This window comes from Nycticebus coucang, chromosome 20, assembly GCF_027406575.1.
Source record: "Nycticebus coucang isolate mNycCou1 chromosome 20, mNycCou1.pri, whole genome shotgun sequence".
NCBI classification, from domain to species: Eukaryota; Metazoa; Chordata; class Mammalia; order Primates; family Lorisidae; genus Nycticebus; species Nycticebus coucang.
In genome coordinates this window covers 5,982,102-5,994,344 of record NC_069799.1, presented here as the reverse complement: position 1 = coordinate 5,994,344, position 12,243 = coordinate 5,982,102, and the positions used below count along the sequence as shown (strand labels likewise).

General features: G+C 41.3%; 1 pseudogene; it reads right to left on the bottom strand.

Annotated features, from left to right (window-relative positions):
* Window positions 1-7,300: 7,300 nt before the first annotated feature.
* On the bottom strand, window positions 7,301-7,445 carry LOC128573230 (uncharacterized; annotated as a pseudogene).
* Between the last annotated feature and the right edge of the window lie 4,798 nt (window positions 7,446-12,243).

The following is a 12,243-nucleotide window of genomic DNA, read 5'->3' as shown; positions in this document are numbered from 1 at the left end:
CAAGCCAGAGTCACCTGCACATCAGAGACTCCAAGGCCAGGCCATACTTTTCAAAGGATCTGTGGATAGCCGGAGCAGGAAGGGAACACACAAGATGAAATTTTAGAAAAATTAAGATTTATAAAATACCTTAACGCTGAAAATAATTTTGGTTTTCCCAGAGATATCTGTATCTTCACCAATTTCATGTGGATCATGAAAGCCTTAGCCCAAGGAACTTGACTGAGTTAATCAATTATCATTCATTATCACCAGAGCAGGGATCTGAAGAAGCAGACTTAAAGCCTCTAAGTTAACCTAAACCCAGATCGTCAGTTTTGAGTGGTATAAGCTTCATTTACTTGATCTATGAGAAGGATTAAATGTTACAGCAGATGGGACAGTGGTGGACAGTGGACTCCCGACCTATTGCTTTTATTGATTGATTGATTTACGGATGAGGAAATTGAGAACTAGAGTTGAAGTGACATGACAAGAAACAAATTTCTGACCCTAAGAATAGAGTCCATTGCCACTTCCATGTTTGTAGTAAAATTGTAAATTTGAGCCTTTGAGAATTGTTTGTTTGCTATTATTTACTTGCTATTTTAAGAATAAAGTGTGTATTGAAATGCTGCTCATGTTACATGCTACTATATCCCCTATCAATTCTTTTTAATCTTATAAATGTATGTAAGTATGTGGAATATAGATATTATATACTACAATTATATGTATGTAATTTTATGTTCTATACAATTACTATATGAATTGGAGTCTTTAAAATCCATTCTTATATGTGTGTAGAAATATTTACATGTAGATAGGTATATATGTGTGTACACATGTTTAGATTACATATATACACATAGGTATTTGGTGGTCCCTAAGATGCAATTGTCAGAATACAACTGTGCTACGTGCTCTGGGTCTGTCCAACTCAGAGGTGCCATGAAGGCAAAAGTCACAGGAATAAGCCGATTAGAGCAAAGTTGGCTCCAAGGACCTAGTGGTTCCCAAGACATTTGAGTGGGTTTGGGAGGTCCTTCCATTTTCAGGATCACTTCTGCTAGATTTTCTTTTCATACATCAGGCAAAACAACAAGTCATGACAGATCGAATGCAGGAGCAGCTATGAGAATCCAGACACCTGCGGGGACTTGCAAAAGTGTAGATTGTGCCTCCCCTTAGGAGGTACATTATTTTGAAATTATAGTTCTTTTTCATAGAAATAGGTTCACTATGTCAACACATGATGGATTTTTATTGTTATTTTTAATTAAATATGTAAATTCTAAAAACTATCAACAGCTATGATTTAATAATAAATAAATAAATTTATTATATATTTAATAATAATATATAATAATATATATTAATCATAAATGTAATAATAAATAAATAGATAAATATCAGTTTTAATGTCTAATACAATAACTACAAATTGGTGTAATCTACATGAACCAAATAGCTTTTTTTTTTTTTTTTGTAGAGACAGAGTCTCACTGTACCACCCTCGGGTAGAGTGCCGTGGCGTCACAGGGCTCACAGCAACCTCTAACTCTTGGGCTTACGCGATTCTCTTGCCTCAGCCTCCCAAGCAGCTGGGACTACAGGCGCCCGCCACAACGCCCGGCTATTTTTTTTTTTGTTGCAGTTTGGCCGGGGCTGGGTTTGAACCCGCCACCCTCGGCATATGGGGCCGGCGCCCTACTCACTGAGCCACAGGCGCCGCCAGAACCAAATATCTTTGAGAACCTCAGTAGTAATTAAGAATGTCAAAAGGTCTTGAAACCAAACAGATTGAGAACCTCTGAGCTAAAGAAAAATCCATGAAATGAGCTAGAGTGAGAGGTGTTCACCCCAGAGGTCCTATGGGCAGTGGGTTTGGGGGAGTCTGAGAGAAGCTGACTAACTGCTTGTACAGCAAACAGCACACTGATGCGTGTGTGATTATGACCCCTCGGGGCCTGGAGATAAGCTGCTGGGTTTCCTTCAGGTCAATCGAATTTCAGTGAATTTGAGACTGTTCCCTGCTCTTCCTTATTTTCTCATGCTCTGAATACAAGCAGGGTTTGAGGAAAGCAAATTGTAAAAGCTCTTCATTTTGTGTCCCAGTTTTTTGTCACTGCTTGGTGGAAACAACCATTTCTCTGTACCTACATATAAACTCAGTCCTGTAAGTTTTCTCATCATTCTTATGTAAGCAAAAGTCTAAATACGACTTTCAACTTCAAACATAGTTTTACTGAGGTGGTTGATAAGGAAATGCGTTGATAACTTGATCACCTATCCCCACAGCACAGAAATACGAGCAGAAGCCACACGAGGAAGAGTAACAAACCAGACCTCCCAGCCAGATAAATGGATACTATTAAATAGGGGAGGACCGCCTCCCAGACTCAGCTTCTCAGTTGTGATGATTCCCCAACAGGTGTAGATGGAGACCAAGTGGCCAGGACAAATCCCTATTCCACTGTCTCCTATTCTGAAAAATGTCACAGGATATTTATCCTCTGACATTAGAAGACTTCAGTTGAACTCAGAATATAATATAAAATGCCCATATTTTAGTAAAAATGTCATCACTTACCAAACATCAGGAAGACTTCCAAAAAATCAAAAAGATAATCCATAGATATCAACAGTGAGATGACAAAAATGTTAGAATTGTAAGGACCTTATGGCAACCATTATAGAAATGCTTCAATGAGCAATGGTGAACATTAATACAAATAAGTGAGAATAAAAAAAGTCTCAGGAAAGAAATGGAAAGTTGCAGCCAAATGAATAGAATATTTAAAGAATGAAAGGGAAATTTTAGAACCATTAAATACAAAAACTAAAATTAAAATTCAATAATGGACCAGATACAGTGGCTCATATCTATAATCTTAGAAATTTAAGTGGTTGACAAAGGAGGACTGCTTGATCCCAGGAGCTTGGGACCAGTCTAGGAAACCTAGTGAGATCCAATCTTTATAATTTTTTTTTTAAATTAGCTGGGCATGGTGGCATGTGACTGTAGTCCCAGATACCCAGGAGGCTGAGACAAAAGGATCACTTGAGCCTAGGACTTGAGGCTGTGGTGAGCTATGATTCTGCCACTGCCCTCCAGCCTAGTGAGGGAGATACTATCTCAAAATGACATAAAGTAAAACCTCAGTGGATGAGTTCAACGAAAGTCGCTATTTTACCTACATCCAAAGCTCTTGATAATCTCCAGATTCAGAGCTCAGGTGTATCTGGAAAGGAAGATTTGGATTAGCCCAACTCCTAAGTGGGACCTCTCTCCTCTAATCCTAAAATCAAATTTTGAAGTTCGATCACTTTGGTAATCCCTGCAGCAATGATGAGCACAGCTGAGGATGCATGAAACCCTGAAGGAGGGAGGGAGTGAGCACCAGGTCTATGCCATTTTTACACGAACACCAATCCTGGGTCCAGTAAACATGGCTGACCTGTGGCTCTATTATGTGTATAACCATTTCCATAAGGAAGAAGCTAGAAGTTAGGTAGGTGGGGGTGCCTGTACAGTTGCTTGGTTTCCAACAATTATATCTGAAGTGACTTGGCTGGAATTTTTACTTGTATTCAGAGCATTTTGCATCAATTAGACAAATGGTAATGGAAGAATAAACATGTAAAGCCTAATGACTCGTGCATTTCTCATCCACTATAGCTCATACTGGTAATTCTAGGTTTCTCCTCATCCACACATCTTGTCATATAGCATGCAAGGGTCAGGTGGTTTACAGAAAGGGTCTGCCCTGCTGAGCAGACACAAGAGTGCAGTGATGGGGACTCTGAGGTGGAGAGGTCAGGAACTCAGATGTCCAGTGACAGTAGTGCCAGGGCAAGTGGGGTCCTAAAGAGCCGTGCCTGAGGCCAGTCCTGGCTGTGCTTGTCTCCTTCTGTTCTGTCATTTCTGAAAGCTGGTTCTCCAGACCTCTCACTGATAGCTTCACTATCTCACAGTCTTTAAATGTATTTCCTTTTTTGCTTAGGTTAATCAGAGATATTTTCGGTCATTGGTATCCAAGGACACTGACAAGTACATAATGGGAAATGAACTCTCAAAAAATCTGGAATTGGTTATTGGCTTGGTTTAATGTGGTTGCTCCTCCCCACCAAGTCTCATGTTGAAATTGATCCTCCGTGTTGGAGAGGGGGCCTGGTGAGAAGTGTTTGGATCACAGAGGCAGGTCCCTCATGAGTGTCTCAATGCCATTCTTGGCCTGAATGAGAGAGTTCTCACTCTTATTTCCCTCTAGAACTGTTGAAAGGAGCCTGACACCCCTTTTTTCTCCCCTGCCTCCTCTCTTGCCCTGTGACCGGTACGAGCCAGCTCCCCTCGGCTCCCACGGCGAATGGAAGCAGCAGAGTCCTCTTCAGAGCAGGTGTTGGCACCCTGCTTCTTGTACAGCCTGCAGACTACAAACCTAATCTCTTTTCTTTATAAATTTCCTGGCCTCATATATTATTTTACAGCAACACAAACAGATTAAGACAACTGTCTTGCCTGTTTGGGCCTGAAGCTAGGCAAAGTCCTGGTGGGGCTCAGGAATGTGATTCTAGTACACCAGGACTTACAACAATAGATTTTCTAATTGAATTATCAACTGTGGTATCCTGGAATAAAGTATTTTTTGAAAGCAAGGTTTTATGAAACTGAGTTGTCTCTGTTTTAGAACAATAAGAATGAAAAGAGGTTGACTTATTTTTGGACAATAGACAGATTGAAGATGAGCATGGTGAGCTCAAAAATTCTCAAGGCACAGCCTCAAATCCTCCAATTATCTACATCATGGTACATTCGGAGGCCTATAGAAGCCAAGAATCAAACTTGATACTTGAATGTATTGTCTGCCCAATTGTACAAAATGCTGAGTTTACTTAATTACCAGATCTCTCTGGAAAAGTTCAAGCTTTGATTAGAATAAAGGATGAATCTAATAACTGGTATCAGACCTGTAGGAAAAGATTCAGAGCACGCGCCAACTCCTAACCCTTAACCCGCCTGCAACCTCCCTGGCTGTTTGAAGCAGTTCTTCTTTCCTCTCTTGCCTGACGTGACCATTTCTCCTTAAGCTGAAGAAATTACTTTTTTATAAAAAAAGAAAGAAAGTTGTCCTTATTTCCTACTTCTTACCTTTCATTTTCCAGATTTTAAAATTGTTATCAACTTAATTTTGAATGTGATAGGACAAACAATATTCTAGAACGATTGTGCTCATTCTAATATCTGCACATACTTTATACAGCTTGCCTACCAAACCTGAACTCAGTGGTAATATGCACTAAATGAAGCTGAAATAAGATATTGTTCTTGGAATTATGTAGTTAGAAAGGATGGGGACATTTGTGAACTACTTTTCCACCGTATTCCTCAAGATTGCCCAGAAAGAAAAGATAATGAAGTGTGTACCAGAATTTTTGAAAAGTGTTTCAACAGCTTGTTTTTCTTTTATTTCTGCTTAAAAAACAAACCAATAAACACACAAAAAGTAGTATATACTAGTGGGGGGATGCAGTTGAAATAAGCTTCCTGATAAGTAATCAGAGAAAAGTGGTCACATTTATCATGGGCTGAAGAAGGCAATTGGGACTTTGATGACTGAAAGATTTGTGAGATCTTTGGGGGCCCTGCTGGAAGTTGAAGGAAAGGGATTCAGGGTGTCAGAAAGCCACCGAGCAATCCAGGCTGGTGGCATCTCCATCAACCTCAACATGTAGCATCCACAGGAGTTGCTCTAGAAGGGAAAGGAATATTAAGGAGCTCAGGGTAGAGGTTGGTATAAGCCAGACCTGGAAGTGGCAAAAATCACTGAAGACATCATTCAGTTGGCTAGAATTCAGTTGGCTAGTCCTTTGGCCAGTTGGCCAGCATTCAGTCCTGCGGCTGGTAGGCCAGCATTCAGTCCTGTGGCTGGCTGGCCAGCATTCAGTCCTGTGGCCAGCTGGCCAGTGTTCAGTCCTGTGGCTGCATGAAATTGCAAGGAAGGTTGGAACTGTAACCTTGCTGCATCCAAGGGAGAAAAGTAATTCTATTCTGGTGAGCAGCTAGTGACTTAAAAAAAGAGAGAGATTTAATGGGAGAAACCTGACTGGAATCATAATGTCAGATCATTGAAGACATTCATCCCCTTCCCATATCAGGATGAGGACTCAAACCAAACTCCTTTATTGTATAAGAAAGCTGGAGCGCTTCAGGAAATATTGTGACATCACATCAAATATATACTTGGTTAATCTTTCCCCTATTCTTCCTTAAAGATCTGTAATCATTTACAAGGGAAACTCTGTGCTAGGAAACAGAAAATATCCAAACCTTTTGGAGATTATTGATCACCAGCTGTGAACTAACAGAATTTTCCTAGAGATAGAGATTTCCACTGCAATCGCCCAGCAGAGCTTGGGCTCAGAAAGTGGAGTAAGGAAGGGAATGTGACTCAGTGAAAATTTGAACACTTTATAAAAACATTTCCCCCTAGTAGTTGGTCAAAATAGATATCTTTAGAAGATAATTTTGGGAATAAAAAGGATCCCCACTTTGGTTCCCTGAGCTATATGGGATAAGTGGCTTAATTTGGTAGAAAAGTTGGCATGGGAGTACTTTTGTGGAAAATATGAAGTGGAGACCCTCTTCCTACAAAAGAAAGAGTAAATCGAAAGCAATCTTACATTCCCACAATGTAATGAATTACATGACATTAATTACGTTAGTAATTAATGACTTTGTACAAAACACTGATACCTATCACAATTACATTTTACTTAGACTTTGGGCTGAGTACAAAAGTATCATGAAAAACAAACTTGGTTCTAGTTATTTATTCAGAATGTGAAGCTGAGCATAGCTGTTGTTCCAGGGTTTTGTTTCCCAGTTAACACAACTACAGATAAATTGTGCCCAGTTATTAATTTTAAATTCATGTTTAATCCCATGAAGTAAAAAGTACTATTATCACATTTTTTTTCTTTATTGTTGGGGATTCACTGAGGGTACAATAAGCCAGGTTACACTGATTGCAATTGTTAGGTAAAGTCCCTCTTACAATCATGTCTTGCCCCCAGAAAGTATGCCTTTGCCTGGAAAAAGCTTCTTTATCTCTCCACCACCCTGCCTCAGAGTTATTTCACATCCTGAACTGTGAAGAAAATTCCATCATCTAATAATTTCACAGTTGTATACAATGGTCCTGGCATTACGGTGAGAGAGACATGAAGACTATCAGTATCCCCTCAAATCAGAAGGACCAATTCATACACTTTGCACCTTTCACTACTTTCTTTTTTTTTTTTTTTTTTTTTTTTTTTATCCTGTGCCCTAGGCATGAAACAGCTCTGGCCACCAACCCAGGCATCAAGCTAGGATGAACAAAGGGCTGTCAGTCTACTCTGCCCCTGACTGATGTAAGAGTAACACCACCAATGAGGTGCCTCTTTGCCCAATGCCAGGGGTTACCTTTCACTACTTTCTTTAGAAGAAATGGTATTGAAATACTTCAAATATGAGGCTCCAGGTTTAGAAGTATGGAAATCCACACCCCACTTGTGTGGCTGTATCTTGCAAAACCATCTGCAAGTGAAGCTCAATTTTTTTGTTTCGTTCTTAATCACCTGAGCATCCATCTTCCCAAGAAAAGTGCTACAACACTTTGCTGTGATTCTGAAAGATAAGGGATAAAGTGGATCATTACAGAATTTTTTATTAAGTTTTGGGTTTGGGTTTTTGTCCACTTTTTTCTAGAAGGACCTGTGGCCTGAATTGGAGATTCTTAACAGTTCACAAGCAATGACAGAGGTTTGGCCAAAGTCAAGGGACTGGGAAGAATGAAGACAGATGAATTATTTACAAAAACATGTGGAGATAGACACATGGCTTTAACCTTCAAGACAAGCCCAGAGTGTAAGATTATTTGGGTCTTATGAAAATTTCTATAAAAATTATCTAAACTTCAGAAAATCTTTTTTCATATCCAACTGAAATTATAAATTGTTTCTGGATTTCAGTAGTTTCCCTTCTTAAGTCTCTACCATACCCCCTCTCTTCACTTCATAGGCACACAAACAGATGGCCATAGACAAAGGCAGTGGGGTCGGGCTGGGCCTGTTCCCACCACCAAGTGTTCTGTGAAAGCAGCAGCAGGGAACAGCTCTGAGTCTTGTGGGCAGTGTCATTCCCCACAGGACCAGCCCGGGTGAGGGTAACATGATAATTTTATCCTACTAGACCATGGTTCAGTAAAACATTTTTTCTTTACTGAAACAGGCGCCGAGTTTAGATTTACTTTCCCTGCCCATCAGGCTCTGCCAGCCTTGCTGTATGTGGACTGACGAAACATCTTTATATGTCATCCAATTGGAAGAAAAACATTTCTTCTAAGAAATAAATTTTAACCGTGAAATAAATCCTTGTTTTGGTGCTCTTGGAAGCCACTTGTCTTTTCTTATATTGTACTTCCTAGATTTCTCTTACATCATATCTTCTAGGCTTACAGAACAACAGAATAGCTTGTCGCAGTTCTATACTGGCTTTGAGGCTCTTGGTTGAATTACTGTCATGACAAATAAGATATATTTCCTCAATCAGGAAATAATAGATGTTGTTTCTTTCAAAGCCATAATACCCGTGTCTGGAACCAAAGGATGTAAGTAGGAGTGTTGCTCGCCATAATTATAATCGGTGTGCTATTCAATACCCTCACACAATCCCTTTCCCTTGAATGTATAATGGAACCAATGACTTTTTTTTTCTTTTTCTTTTTTTTGAGACAGAGTCTCACTGTCTCACCTGGGTAGAGTGCTATGGCATCATGATAGCTCACAGAAAACTCAGAATCTTGGGCTGAAGTGATCCACCTCCCTCAGCCTCCCAAGTAGCTAGGACTACGGGCACCCACCACAATGCCCAACTAGTTTTTATGTTTTTAGTAGAGATAGGGTGTCTGTCTTGCACAGGCTGGTCTTGAACTTCTGAGATCAAGCAATCCACCTTCCTTGGCCTCCCAGAGTGCTAAGATTACCCATTGACCAGATTTTAATAAATAAAGTATAACAAAAGTAATAACAGACCATTTACTAGCTTAGGTTAAAAAGTGACTATGGCTTTCATCTTGCTTACCTTTTTTTTGTGTGTGTGACATAGTTTCCCTTTGTTGCCCCAGTACAGTGCTGTGTGCACATTTCCTGTGCTCAAGTGATTCTCTTGCCTCAGCCTCCTGAGTAGCTGGGATTACAGGAGCCCACCAGAACATTCAGCTATTTTTAGAGGCAGAGTCTTATTCTGGCTCAGGCTGGTCTTGAACCTGTGAGCTCAGATGATTCACCCTCCTTGGCCTCCCAGAGTGCTGGGATTACAGGTGTGAGCCACCATGCCAGCCTTGCTCACCTTTCTTGCACTCTCACTTACTTCTGATGGAAGGCAGATGTCATTTTGAGCTGCTCTATTGAGAGGCCCACATAAAAATGAACTGAGAGTCTCAGTCCAGCAGCCCATACATGACTGAATTCTGCCATCAACCACATAAGTAAACTTGAAAGGGGTCTTCCCACTAGAAGCTTCAGATGAGACCCCAACCTGGCCTTGTGGGACACTGTGTCAGAGGACTCAGCTAAGATGCATGTGAATTCTCCACCCACATACCCTTCCAAGTTTCTGAATATTGAAGTGTGAAGTGGAATCACAACAGGTGTAAGGGAAGGAAAAGAGATTAAACAAAATGAAACACTAGGTGGTCCCCATTGGGAAGAGCATAAATATAAATAAGAAATGGTCACAGTGTGCTGGGACAGAGAATGGTGGGGAATCGCAGTGTGAGATGAAAGGCACATTGGATATGGAGCCACAGGAGCCGCAAATCACGGTAGCATTTGTTTCACTCTGCCCGGTATCCAAACATCCTTCTAATTTGATTGAGATTTCAAGAATATTTGAAGCAGGTCCAGGATTTGTGGGAGTCAGAAGGGGACAGAGTGCCCCCTTCCAGGTCTCCGGTAGCCGTGATGGGGCTTTTGGACAGAGGCCACATCATCAGATATTTTTGCACAGGGCTTGAGTCTTGAGCATTTGACCTGAGCCTCAGAGGAGAGTTAAAAATTATTCATAAATGGCCACAGTGAGTCAAGAGCCTTTTGAGTTCAATCAGTGTTATCAGAGATTGTTTCTGATGTGAACTTCCTGTCTATTTCTGCCTTTATTTTCTGCTTGCTTCTGCAACTTTTTTTTCCTAGTTAGTTCTGTGAGTATTTCAATATTCTTTGAATGAATTTCTTTTCTATTTATATTGGTCAGAAATAGTTTGTACTTTTTATAAACACAAAGTCTTATTGGTAAAAACAACAAAGATGCTTACTCATCAGTCAGGACACAGTCTTGGTCGGAAAATATAAGTTTTAGAAGAATGAACGTTATTGAAGAAGAGTACCAAATACCTTTTGTTAACCTGGAAGAAGGTGTGTAATGATAATATGTGGAGGAAACAAAAGACAAAATGTTAGAGTCTAGTTAATCAGTGTTATAAAGAATCTAAGGGAAACAGCAATCCATTATTTTTACTCAGATCAAACCACACCCGCAGTCACGTGGTAGGTGCTACGGGAGGTGGAAAAAGAAAAGAGGCCTGGAAGAGAGCAGAGAAGGCTGTCTGCACTGCCCCTGCAGGGCTACACCAAGGCTCCCAGTGGTGAGAGAATTTGTGCACCCTGGGCGGGGAAAGTGAAGTGACTCTGGGACTTTGTACGGGATTCAAGCCCACCCTGCCGCAGGAACACACAGAGGGCAGAACTCTGCCAGCGCCCTGAGGGAGAATTGAAATTGGCCTGGCCAGAGGGAAATCCTATCTTCCTTCCTTCTGGCCTGAAATCCAAATTCTGGCTAGCCCTACCACCAGAGAGTCTCCGGGAAAGGTCTTCTTCCTCTTGAAGAAAGGAAAGGGAAGAGTTCAGAGGACTTGGTTTTGCAACTTAGGTACCAGCAACCACAGTAAAGTAAAACAGACTAGTAAAGCCCCCAAGTCCTAGAGGCATTTCTGGACCCACTAGGGCCGGGAGGAAATGTGCTGCCCTGAAGGGCAGGACCTAGTCCTGGCGCACCATGCCACCTGCTGACCAATGGGCCCTCAGGCTTTGAATAAACATCAAAGGCAGCCAGGCACAGTCACTGTGGGCTTTAGGTGAAGCTAGGCTGGCTCAGACTGGCACAGTCCTAGCTGCAGGGACCATGAAGAAGCACCCAGGTCCCTCCTCCCTGACTCCTGCACCCCAGCTCAGAGAGTGAGGGAAGAGAGTGGGGGAATATGCCCGGGAATCCGGAAAGTTCTACTGTATCTTTCCCAAGCTCACCAAGGCAGTACCACCAGGAGTCTGCAATAGTCACATCATCACTGGGCTTGGGACACCACAGCACTGGTACAGCTGCAGTGAACAAAAGCTTAGATCACAACACTCAATTCCCTTTGAATATCTGGAAAGCCTTCTCAAAAGAAGGACTTCAAACAAGCCCAGACTGTAGAGTTAAAATAAATACCTAACTCTCCAACACCTGGACACCAACAAACATCCACAAGCATCAAGAACATTCAGGAAAACATGAGCTCACCAAATAAAGGAATATGGTCCCAGTGACCCATCCCAGAGTGGTGGAGACGGTGTCCTTTCAGACAAGGAACTCAGTGTGCCCGTCTTGAAGAAACACAGTGGCAGGCGCTTACTGAGTTATCATAGTATTGATGACCATACGAGATTTATGCTACTCTGCCTTAAACATGAAGACATGATTATTTGGAAGTTTTCCTGGCTTTCTTATAACCATCTGAGTGACGATATAGTCAAGCTACATATTTTTTGACCTTAGCACAGAATCTAACATTTTTTAGTATACATTTCAGAAAATTCAAAAAGTGAGCTATTTTTGCTGCAATGATTAACGTGACCGATTGAATGCATTGAAAAACTCAAGTAACAGTCCCCCAGTGTTCTTTGCAATACAGCTTTTTAGCAACTGCCATTAAAAGATGAAATCCAGTTTCTATCCGTTAGGTTTAGGCTAAACTTGTAACTTGTTTTGATGCATAGAATGTGGCAAAAATGACATCCTGTCAGTTATAAACTGAGGTCAAGAGCCCTTGCATGGGTCTTTTCCCCTTGGAGTCCTTTGACTTCTTTTTAACAAACCTGGGATAGGCTCCTACAGAGTGGGATGAGCTACCCGGGGGAAGAACATAGAAGAAGGGCGAACCCATCCACAGCAACCACCCAGCT